This window comes from Diceros bicornis, chromosome 4 (genome assembly GCF_020826845.1).
Source record: "Diceros bicornis minor isolate mBicDic1 chromosome 4, mDicBic1.mat.cur, whole genome shotgun sequence".
In the NCBI taxonomy this organism is placed as follows: Eukaryota; Metazoa; Chordata; class Mammalia; order Perissodactyla; family Rhinocerotidae; genus Diceros; species Diceros bicornis.
In genome coordinates, this window is record NC_080743.1 from 25,645,152 (window position 1) to 25,658,467 (window position 13,316).

The 13,316-nt window shown below is 39.8% G+C and overlaps 1 pseudogene; it reads right to left on the reverse strand.

Moving 5' to 3' along the window:
- LOC131400958 (guanylate-binding protein 7-like) overlaps positions 1–13,025 on the reverse strand; it is a 64,500-nt pseudogene extending 51,475 nt beyond the window's left edge.
- Positions 13,026–13,316: the final 291 nt, after the last annotated feature.

Here is a 13,316-nt window from a genome sequence, read left to right on the forward strand (position 1 = left end):
AAGACTCATCAGACAACAAAGATCTAGTCTCTTGCTGGGGAAATTGTTGTTCAATAAAATGGCAAATTGGACCCTGTAAATTCTTCATCTTTCTTACTATCCCACTGTGGATCCTTTGCTTCAGTGGTCTAAACTAATTCCAACCTTTTTAGAGCTGTGAAAACTCTCTAGAGCAGCCTCTCTCCTAGCTCTCCAGCTTCATCTCCTAATGAGACCACCTACCATCCTCCCCAAGTTACGGACAACCACATATATGTGCAGTTCTAGAGCTGCCCTACCAGTCCTGCCACTTGATGGTTGTGTGTCCTTAGGCAATTTATTAACTTCTCAGTGCATCACATCTCTCAATTTTATAATGAGGATGACAGTTGTACCTAACTCAGGGTTAAATTGATAACCCAAACACAGCATCTAAGAATATACTTAATTTAGGAAGTGAAAGCCCAGTATATGTCAGCCATCACCATTACCATCACTGTCATCACCACCATCATCATCATCATGACCATCACTACCAGTGTGTATCTGTATGATAACCATTATCCCGCCATATCCAATTGATTATTCACCTGTCCCTCTCAGGTAAGATCATAAGCTTCTTGAGAACAACGTTGTTTCTTTAATTATGTACCACCTACACTTGGCACAAAAACTATTGTGTTGTTTGCTAAATGAAAGGAATATTTCTTTCTTCTGGATTCCTGATAATAAATCCTCTATTTGGAAAGAAATATTTCTGGTTTATTAAGAGTATCTAACTAATTGTGGATATAAAAGCTAAAAATGTAGTGATATCACCATGCTGTGCTTTCTCTCCACAAATGGTGCTCTGGTCTGAGATTTTCAAAAGAACCAACAAAGACCATCTGACTCCACTGTGCTGTTCTTTCCCATTTCCCTTATTTCTCACCTTAACTCCTTTCCTGGACACCGGCTCATAGTCCCATTCAACCTTGTTTTTGGCTTCCATGTAGAGATTGTGCCCTCCAGGCACAGAGAAAGTTCCTCTCAAAATGCTTTCCACCAGGGGCCCTGAAATCTGCCTAAGTTCAGCCTGGCAATATTTGACAGGTGCCTCTGCATTCTGCAGGAAGAAATTCTCCTTCTTTTTCTATATGGTGCCCTGCCAGGGAAATGTGGAGAAATCCAATAGGAAGAAGCTGTTAGAAGGGAAGGTCCAGGTGTGATTGTCTTGGAAGACGCAATCTGATGGTATCAGGGGAGACTGGGACCTGGAATAATAGACAGGGAGTCAAGAGGCTTGTTTAGCCCCAGTTTACTTCAATTCTCTGTGCAACCTGTGGAAAGTCCCTGAATTCCCTTGGGCTCAGGCTCAAGATCTTGAAATGATGGGGTTGATAGACATGAACTCCATGGTTCCTTTTAATTTTATAATTGAGGTGCAATTGACATATAACATTATGTTAGTTTCAGACTAGGAAGAAGGACTTGGCGACCCACTTCTGAAAACAAAAATTGGTTGTGAAAACTCTGTGAATAGCAGTGGAGCATTGTCTGATACAGTGGTGGAAGATGAGAGGATGGTGCAAGAAGACGAGGCAGGGTTCCGCTTTGTTGCACACAGTGTTGCCAGGAGTCAGAATCGACTTGATGGCACGAACAAGGAAACAAATGGCACATAGTAATTTGTTTTGCCATATTAGAAAATAAGAGCCAATTTTTTAGAAAAAGGATGAACTGTAGCCTGTAGAGACCTGTCACTCATAAGAATCCAAGCTCTTTTTATAGGGAGAAGCACATGCATCATGAGGTCAAAAAAGGGGAGTCAAGGATCATTCTAGAAGGACAGGAATCAGAAAGGATATATGCTAAGGCACATTACCATGAGCTTCTTCTGGTGCTCTCGCTTGTTATTGTTGAAAGAGTGCTCCATGAAGGTTGCAATGGCTTCCCCCTCACAGGCCGCATGCACAGCCAGCAGCTCCTGGAGTGTGTCTGTGGGGAACCTCACTTGCTGGGCCCTCTGCTCCCTGTAGTGGTCAGCTGCCTTCTGCACAGCTGCTGAGTTCTCTCACTTGGCCAGAGTTATCACTGCATTTTCCACACAAGGAACTGCTCCACCGTTGATGGCCTCTACGTAGGTCACCACCAGAGTCCCTAGTTCTGAATGACACACAATATTAGGGAACAGACCGAAAGTTGTCACTCATTATTTTATAAGCTGTAAAGATCCACATTCTAAAACTCACCAAAATGTTATTGAAATGAAGTTTTGCATTTTCTCTTTCTTCTTCTCCTCTTTATCTTCCTCCTTTTCCTCCTCCTGGTCTCCTCCTCCTTCCTGTTCCACGAATCCACTTCCTTGTAATAACATCACTCTGTAGTCTACTCACTCTCTCTTTTATGGCTTTCAAATTCATCACATTATAAATTAATAATCTCAACTAATATGTTCAAGGGTTTCCCAGAACAGTTTTGCATTGTAACAAAATAAAAAAGAGCTTATTACACAAGTAAATAAATTACAGAATTTTTGAGCATGATTTCTAAATGAAAATATGGGTCCCCAAGTAAAAAATTCATCAAAAATTTCAGGACAGTGACACAAACATTAAACCAAGCTTGGGTCCACCTCAGCACAGAGCACTGTGTGACTACTGAGGTCAGATGTCCATGAAGCCAGCAGTACATAAGATTAAATTTAAATTTTTTCCTCAAACTTTCAACGAGCTAGATGGGATTCATGGCATATGATTTATTTTCTAACTGGTGTAAATTCACAAAATATCTTGTGTATTTTCACAGAGGAACATTTATCCCATTGGATTTCTCATCACCATGCAAATTTCTATCCTTAGTAGCTGCTTGTGCTTATGTTATTAGTCTATTAGTTTCATGAGATATACAGTAGGCTGCAGTAAACCTTCATATAGGGAAACTTTAATGAAGGAACATGTATTTATATATGTGGCATGAATATCTGCTTCTCCACACATACAGAAGGAAACAAAATTACTGACAAACCCAGACAGCAATCAAGCTTCATCACACACGCTGAACCCCAGAGAGGCATGCTGTAACAAAAGAGACTCACCATTCCCAGTGACAATGATTCCCTCTCCTAGGGTCTCAATTTTTGCCTTGGTGAAGATACATGAATAGAAATTTTTTGATTGAACCTGGAAGTCCCATTCCATTTGGTTTTCTGATGCTTCCTCGATATGGAGTAATAGTTTTCCAGCACTTGTAGGCCGGTCAAAGACAAAGAACTTTCGTTCTGGAAAGAACTTCCTGATACACTCTCTAGACATGCCGGAAGTTTGGATTTGGGGATTGTCACCTGCAGAGATGGAAAAAGATCATTAAAGAGACAGCCTTCAGGCAAGGGGGCTGAGGACTTTCATTTCCAGGGATCTTTGCCTCATTGTAACTCCTGTGCCTGTAAATCTACATTTTTAAATCATGCAAATCAACCTTATGATCATCTACTCAAGGCATGGAAAACCCTGTTTTGGTACAGAGTCAAGGTGAAGAAATTACTTCTGGGGAGGAAAGGGAGGCATCCATCCCAAGTGAAGAAACTTATGATCGTTTCCCTAGCCCTTGCGTGGTGTGCAGTGCATCGACCAGGTATTAGATGTTTGTTGAATGATAGATTAATCCAAGAAATTGTCAGAAATACTGTTCTGATATTACAGTTCTCATATCAGAAATGAAATATGGGCTCTAAAGTAAAGTAATGGTAGAAATAAGGATTTAGAGCAATACAGGCCTATCTCAACAACAAGAAAAATCTCAAATAAACAATCTAACAATGCACCTAAAGGAACTGGAAAAAGAAGGACAAACAAAGCCCAAAATCAGTAGAAGAAGGGAAATCATAAAAATCAGAGCAGAAATAAATGAAATAGAGACCAAAAAAAAATAGAAAAAATTAATAAAACCAAGAGCTGGTTCTTTGAAAAGATCAACAAAATTGACAAACCTTTAGCTAGACTCACCAAGAAAAAAAGAGAGAAGGCACAAATAAGTAAAATCAGAAATGAAAGAGGAGAGGTTACAACAGACAGCTCAGAAATACAAAAGATTATAAGAGAATACTATGAAAAGCTATATGCCAACCAATTCGACAATCTGGAACAAATGGATAAATTCTTAGAATCATACAACCTTCCAAAACTGGATCAAGAAGAAGTAGAGAATTTGAATAGAACAATCACCAGTAAGGAGATCGAAACAGTAATCACAAACTTCCCCAAAAATCAAAGTCCAGGACCAGACGGCTTCCCTGGTGAATTCTACCAAACATTCAAAGAAGACTTAATACCTATCCCTCTCAAACTCTTCCAAAAAATTGAGGAAGGGGGAAGCTCCCTAACTCATTCTACGAAGCCGACATTACCCTGATACCAAAACCAGACAAGGACAACACAAAAAAAGAAAATTACAGGCCAATATCACTGATGAACATCGATGCAAAAATCCTCAACAAAATACTAGCAAATCGCATACGACAATACGTTAAAAAGATTATACACCATGATCAAGTGGGATTTATTCCAGGGATGCAGGGATGGTTTCACATTTGCAAATCAATCAACGTGATACACCACATTAATAAAATGAAGACTAAAGATCACATGATCATCTCAATAGATGCAGAGAAAGCATTCGACAAGATACAGCATCCATTTATGATAAAAACTCTGAATAAAATGGCTATAGAAGGAAAGTACCTCAACATAATAAAGACCATATATGAGAAACCCACAGCTAATATCATCCTCAATGGTGAAAAACTGAAAGCTATCCCTCTAAGAACAGGAACCAGACAAGGATGCCCACTGTCACCACTCCTATTTAACATAGTACTGGAAGTCCTAGCCAGAGCAATCAGGCAAGAGAAAGAAATAAAAATTGGAAGGAAGAAGTGAAACTGTCACTATTTGCAGATGACATGATTTTATATACAGAAAACCCTAAAGAATCCACCAGAAAACTTTTAGAAGTAATAAACGAATATGGTAAAGTTGCAAGATACAAAATCAACATACAAAAATCAGTTGCATTTCTGTACACCAACAACGAAGTAGCAGAAAGAGAAATTCAGAATACCATCCCATTTACAATTGCAACAAAAAGAATAAAATACCTAGGAATAAACTTAACCAAAGAGGTTAAAGATCTTAACACCGAAAACTATAAAACATTTCTGAAAGAAATTGAAGAAGACACAAAGAAATGGAAAGATATTCCGTGCTCTTGGATTGGAAGAATTAACATAGTTAAGATGTCCATACTTCCTAAAGCCATCTATAGATTCAGTGCAATCTCTATCAAAGTTCCAACAACATTTTTCACAAAAATAGAACAAAGAATCCTAAAATTTATATGGAACAACAAAAGACCCCGAACAGCTAAAGGAATCCTGAGAAAAAAAGAACAAAGCTGGAGGTATCACACTTCCTGATTTCAAAATATACTACAAAGCTATAGTAACCAAAACAGCATGGTACTGGCAGAAAAACAGACACACAGATCAATGGAATAGAATGGAAAGCCCAGAAATAAACCCACACATCTATGGACAGCTAATCTTTGACAAAGGAGCCAAGAACATACAATGGGGAAAAGAAAGTCTCTTCAACACATGGTGTTGGGAAAACTGGACAGCCACATGCCAAAAAATGAAAGTAGACCCTTACCTTACACCATACACAAAAATTAACTCCAAATGGATTAAAGACTTGAATGTAAGACCTGAAACTGTGAAACTTCTAGAAGAAAACATAGGCAGTACGCTCTTCGACGTAGGTCTTAGCAACATCTTTTCAAACACCATGTCTGACCGGGCAAGAGAAACAATGGAAAAAATAAACAAATGGGACTACATCAAACTAAAAAGCTTCTGCACAGCAAAGGAAACCATCAACAAAATGAAAAGACAACCTAACAATTGGGAGAAGATATTTGCAAGCCATACATCTGATAAGGGCTTAATCTCCAAAATATACAAAGAACTCATGCATCTCAACAACAAAAAAACTACCAACCCAATTAAAAAACGGGCAAAAGACCTGAACAGACATTTCTCCAAAGAAGATATACGGATGGCCAACAAGCACATGAAAAGATGTTTAAAATCACTAACTATCAGGGAAATAAAATCAAAACTACAATGAGCTATCACCTCACACCCCTCAGAATGGCTATAATTAACAAGACAGGAAAACAACATGTGTTGGAGAGGATGTGGAGAGAAGGGAACTCTCATACACTGCTGGTGGGAGTGCAAACTGCTGCAGCCACTATGGAAAACACTATGGAGATTCCTCAAAAAATCAAGGATAGAACTACCATATGATCCAGCTATTCCACTCCTGGGTGTTTATCCAAAGAACTTGAAAACACCAATGCGTAAAGATACATGGACCCTTGTGTTCATTGCAGCGTTATTCACAATAGCCAAGACTTGGAAGCAACCTAAGTGCCCATCAAGGGATGAATGGATGAAGAAGATGTGGTATATATACACAATGGAATACTACTCAGCCATAAGAAACAATGAAATCTTGCCGTTTGTGACAACATGGATGGAGATTGAGGATATTATGCAAAGTGAAATAAGTCAGAGGGAGAAGGTCAAATACCATATGATTTCCTTCATTAAGTAGTAGATAACAACAACAATAAACAAACACATAGAGACAGAGATTGGATTGATGGTTACCAGAGGGAAAGAGGGGAGGGAGGAGGGCGAAAGGGATAATTCGGCACATGTGTGTGGTGATGGGTTGTAATTAGTATATGGGTGGTGAACATGATGTAATCTATGCAGAAATAGAAGTTTAATGATGTACACCTGAAATTTATACAATGTTATAAACCAATGTTACTGCAATAAACAAAATATTTAAAAAAAAAAGAAATAAGGATATTTATGATATTGCTGGGGACAATACCATGTAGAGGACAGATGATACTGAGTAAGTAAAGAAAAGCTTTATAAAATCAGAGTGAAAAATCATACATACACACATTAGAAATATGTTTAGAGATTCCTTTAGCAGACATCACAAAACAATAAGGTTAACCTAAATGTACTTTGCAGACCTCACCAGTTCTCTATATCAGATTATATCAGACATGACAATGTCACACAGAGGGGTTCTGGGCATATTCTAGCTGTTCAGTAAATATTTGTGGAAAGAATAAATAAATGATTAAATAAACAAAAATAAACTTTGCTTCTAGGTATGACTCATTATCCTCTCTGCTGAATATAATCCATGTAATGAATTTATTATATGAACGTGACGATACTGTGTAAGGCTGTAGAACGAAGAGGGTGATGTTACGAGAATGAGCAAATGAAGGATTTGACAGTCTTACTGGAAGGACATGTCAATGCCTTTCTTTCTTTTTTATTTTTTTTTAACTATTTAGAGTATAAATATCCTGCCTATGAAGGCTGTAACTGTGTGGGTTAGAGAAATATACTGTGTGAAATATATTTCAAAAATATATTTACCTTGTGATTCTGTGTTTACCAACTTCCAATCTGATAGGTTATTTTGCTTGAAATAGAAGAGGAAGAACACTTAATATATAATACAAGTATGTGAGCCTTTTTCTACATGGTATCAATTTTTCTAAAATCATTTGGTCCTATATTGCATCCTAAGTTTCCTCAGTGATCTTAAACTCAATTTGCTAGAGTTTTTCAAGTAATAATAATGACTGAAACCATATCCTCTCGTCAATCACCAATAACTTTAGCATGGGTCTCAATCCAATCTAATATAAAGGTTGACATCGAGTGCTGAATGACAGGGCTTAGTTGATCCTATCCCCTTCTGAGCCTTCCGCCACCCAGGCCATGCTCTGATACCTGGAATCAACTTCGAGGTATTCTCCAGGTACTCATCAGAAGTGATGGGGTGTCCGTTTAACTCCAGCTCCAGCATGAAATCCCACACGAGTCCAAACAAAGTCTGGAAAAAAACTCACAAACTTGGCTGAGTCATCTACTTCACCAGAGCTGGGAGAGGATCTTGTCTTAATTAGCTTTGTTAGTTCAGTCACATAGCTGGGATCTTAGCGAAGGAATGCGAAGTGCTCTACACCACAATTTCCAGATCACACCCAGAAACAAGTTTAAAAACATTCCCATTTGCCCTGTGTCCTCTTCTCCTCCACCAGGAGAAATGAGTCACAAGAAGGAAGAAACTGTCTCAGTTGCCATTCCCGGAAACTCAATAAAATACAGTGGTTAGTTCCTGGAAGGATACTGCAGCTGATCCAGGGCCTGGTGGTTGATGGTGCTCATGCTGTTGTAGACAAATGGCTCAGAAGCAAGGCCAGTGTAAAGATCCACATGTCATTCTTAGAGTCACCCTAGAAAGTACATTACAGCAGGGACTTGGGAGTCTACTCTTCATTCACTCATTCAGTTGTTCACTCATTATGTCGGCTGTACTACAATAGTAGGACAAATAACATAAATTTTGAAGACAATGCTAAATTCAAACCTCATTTTGGGTATTGACATTGACCATTCTCAGGACTTCAGTTTCTTTAGCTATTACAGAAGCGAACGATACTGGAAATGTATGCCAAATATTTAATACAGCATAGAACAAGGAAAGTGTGCAATAATAAGTGGGCAATGATTCCTTTGCAAATATTTCTTGATTATGGGCTGTATTAGGGACACAAATGCTATTCACTTAAATTCACCAACTATTCCTTGTGTATGTACAAAATGCCATAAACTGGCATTGCTTGTGTGGATATAAAGTTCCATATGACAGTCCCTGCTCTCGAGAGATGACTTTCTGGAGGGGCAGATATACATGTCAACATATAAATGCCTCCAAGATGATAAACTCTGCCAGGAATGGAATCAAATGTCATGCCGTAAAAGACAAAGGTGGAATGACAATAAACCAGAAAAGTATTATATGAATTCAGAGCAACAAGTGATTATGTCTGACAGCAATACGATGACATTAGGTTGAAAACAGCTGGGCTTTAAATAATTGATGGAATGTGGAATTGTGGAGATAAAGGGATCTTAAGTGGAAGGACAACAGAAGCCAATCAGAATTGTCAGACAGTGTAGTCATGTAAAGGTATTACAGGGTTATTTTACCTGACTGAAGTAGTGGTTATGTGTGTGGGAAGAGCTGAGGCTTAAAAGGAGAGTCAGGGCAAGTCGTGAGGGACATGGTAACAGCGTTAGAGAAGAGCTGAATACACTACAGGTGTAAGGGCAGCAAGTAGTTCTGCTGCCACCACTTTACAATTTGTTGTGTTTTGGTTCCCTGGCCAATAAAATTAGACAAAAAGGAGAAGGTTTATGCAAACTATAGTTTACTGGGAATCCATAAGCCATTTCGGCTTTACACTGAGGGGATTACTGAATACTTTAACCTGAATTTTTGAATTCAGAATTTCTGAATTCATGCCCCAACTCTTTTTGCAGTAATGGAAGCCAAAGATCCACTGCTGCTACTTTCAATTTAGACTCAGACTAATAAAAATAAGGAGAAAAGACTGATTGCAACTAACACTATGAAGGTAAAATATCTAAAATTAGGCCGTTTACAATGCTTTTGGTAGGTCTAGCTCATGTTTTTATAGATGTCAATGAAGAATTATTCTCTGATGCTCAGAGACTTGAACTAAAACTTTAGTGAATGTTCCTGCTGTAGCTGAAGCTTTTCTGGAGATTATTTAAACAGATTATTTCACTGAAACTCTATTTTCATGGTTCCTACCTCCAACCCCATCAACTCCACACACCTTAACTATTAGAGCCCATTTATCTCAAGGGTTAAAGCTTCCTCCAAGATGTTTTTCTTAACCTGAACGACTGGGTTACATTCTCACTTTTTGTATCCATGGTACCCTATACTGATGACACTGCTAATTTCCTTATCCCCAGGTAGGCTCTGGGCCTTACCGCATTCACTGCACTATCATAGGATGTAACACAAAGCCCTGGAATTCAGCTGCACAATGAGTACTTGTTAACTTGTATCTTTCACTCCAGCGTTAAAAATAGGAAGATCTGGCTCTAATTACCAAAGTATTAAGCTTGAAAAGGAAGTAAATTCAAGGAACAGAATTTAGCCTCATTATTCAGAAATGGATTTGCAGTTTACAGGATATGTCATAAAAGTTGAACTGAGGTGGCAAATTAAAATGTAAGGAGAATATCAAGAGCAAAGGAGCCTTTCTGTCTTACCTTTTCCATGTTGCTCAGGCCCTCGTGTCCAGAAGGACCAGGGCGTGGTTTGGCTTGGAGGGGTGGGTTACACACCACACCCAGATGCCCTTGGTTTCAGACCTCACAGTGGAGCCCAGACGGAAACATGCAAAGAAAGAAGAGAAAGCAACATACAGTCACAGCAGATAGTCCAGGCTGTCGACAGGTTATAGTTATCCAACATGTCAGAATGTAAGTGCCTGTCTGGGAGGAGGGTTGCTCCATTTCAGCAAGGACAGCTGATCCAAACTTTATGCATATTAAGAACTTTCTCAAGAAATACTTTGTGTCCTCTATTCATCTCATACCATCAATGGCTCAACAATGTCACCCTGCAGACCTAATGTAAACTCTATTAACCTTTCTATTTTTCCCTGACACTGAAGAGCTCCCTTGTACTCCAATTTCTGATGGAGTTCAACCAGTGGGAGGCACCAGCAGGAGACCAGAAGTGGGTGTGTGTTCCCCTAGGTTCCACCCTGGTGAGCGACAGTGTCCCAGTGCCTCTGCTCCACTACCTTGGGTCACAGTTCCTCTCATTTAGCTCCACCCAATAGCTCTGCTCTTTGCCACGTTCTGGTGTCCACTCATTGCTTGCCTCTTCTGGCTGTAGGATTTATAATAGCTACCTGCCGTTTTTATTGCCACTCTTTGGGTGCTTCCTCATTCCTCATTGGTTCCCTTTGCCCTGCTTATGCCCTTGTAAATAGTCCCTGCGTTAGACACTCTTAAATTGCCCCTTGAGTAGGTCGTCTGTGTCCTGCCGGGACCTGGTCTGATACATCAGCTTTTGTTGGAATCTTTCCTTCATTTCTTCCCTGTATTTTCCTCATTTCTTTTCTCCTTTTTAAGCAAATCATGAGTTTTTTGTTCTTTGCCTCGGATGGGGATATAACAGAAGGGAAAGCAGAGAAGACTTGTGAGACTTGCTTGCCTCTCTTTCCAAAGGCTTAAACCCACAGGAGGAGAGGATATGAAGTATATGCCCAGAAATCTGCCAGTGATATATCTTGTCCAACAGTCCAAGATTTTGACCCTCTGCCGTATGCTGACGCTTCCTTCAACCGAGGATAGAAATGGACTTGATAAATTACCAATGGGAGCACGGTTCTGCATGACTCAGGCCATTCAATTTCAACAGCCTGTGTGTTCTCCACAGAGAGGGTATAAAGGCTGAGATGGTCTGTACTCCTCTATATCGTGGTAGTATTTGATTGCTTGCTGATTAATACAGAGTAATCTGAACTCCTAGTTCCCCCAGCGAAATAGGACATGGTATAATTGGATGTTATCACTTTCAGTCATGAGTCATGAAAACATGCAAAGCAAGTCATCACGCAGGAGAGAGAGTAGTGGCCTGGCTCTGCTCATGGACCTTGACTGGACACCAGTCTCTTTCTTTTTGTTATTCCTATGATATGAGTGCAGTGGTAGAGTCACAATTCAGGTGTCTTAAAACATTTTGAGGGTAGGGACATTATCAACAACGAGAAATCACCTCGTTATAACCTGATATTATCTTGAGTAGAATAAAACAGGACATTGTTGAGGTTCCTTGAATCATATCTCCCTTAGGGTCCTCAATCTTTAATCCTTCAAAATTGAGTTATTAATTAATTTAGGCAAGGCAAGGAAAGTGTGCTTCCTGACTGCTGATCAAAAATTCCCTAAAAGAAAGAAAAAGACAATGATTTGGGCTTTTGGGTGTTGGTAATATTTTATTTCTTGATCTGGGCAGTGATTACACAGATGATCACTTTATTAACTTAATTGTACATGTATGTTCTATGAACTCTTCTGAATGTTTAATAGTTAACTTATTAGAAAGACTAAATAGAGAAAGAAAATGAGGTATAATTTATCAAAGTTTTGCTATGAATTGAAGCAAAAATATTGGATGGTAGCCCCATTGAGATATGAGATATACAGGGGTGCTGCTCCTCTTCTTCCTTCTACCCCTTTTTAAAAACAGAACATATTAAACAGTATTTGAGTGCCGCATGAAATGACCCTGTAGTATAGGTCAAAAGTGATGTAGGAGAAAGGAAGGGAATAGTTGCTGGAGCTGAGCTCCTGAGCAGATGAGAGTGGTTGGGGGTCAAGACCGATGTGGTGGGGGGCCGGCCCGGGGGCTCAAGCGGTTAAGTGCTCGTGCTCCGCTGCGGCAGCCCAGGGTTCGCTGGTTCGGATCTCGGGCGTGCACCGATGCACCACTTGGCAAGCCACGCTGTGGCGGCGTCCCAAATAAAGTGGAGGAAGATGGGCACGGATGTTAGCCCAGGGCCAGTCTTCCTCAGCAAAAAAAGAGGAGGATTGGCAGATGTTAGCACAGGGCTAATCTTCCTCACACACACACACACAAAAACCAACGTGGTGGATCCTTTGACAGCATTGGAGAACTCTTCATTACTGGGCAGAAGGGTGAGATTTTATGGACAGATGGGGTTGAAGTTATAAATTTTGCAGTGAGAATTAGAAGTTTTCTTCCATGGGAGGAGTTTTCTTCATCTCTTGCTGAAGATGACCCTAAAGGAGGTGTGATCAGCCTGTGCTATTACTGCTTCCAAGCGTATGGCCCAGCCCCAGGACAACACTCACTATGGCTCTGTCCTGCCAGGCAGTTCATTAGGTAGGATTTCCCTGTCTGATAGAGCCCAGCAATGGCCACCACCACCACCACAGGCTGTGATATGTCGTCAAGAATCTTTAGTGCTTCTCGATTTATTGTCAGCTGATTTTTCTGGTTTTGCACAAGACAAATGGGGCTCATCATGGAGTATCCAGATGCCATGGTAAGCTACAACCCAGAGGAAGAACTCAGTAGAATACAGGATCCCCAAATCGTCTCTAATTGTTATACAAGTAACCTGCATGTCAGCTTTTTGCTTATGGAAATTATTTATCAATTTTCTCTATTTTGTATGTTTCTAAAAGATAAGTATTTAGCCTCGAGTGTCACGGCCTGGTACAGACACCTAATGTACCTTGTCTTATTGATCCTCAAATGAATCCTAAAACAACCTTGCCCACTTCATGCATAAAATGAATAGAATGAGAAAAACAAACCGCTGATGATGGAGCC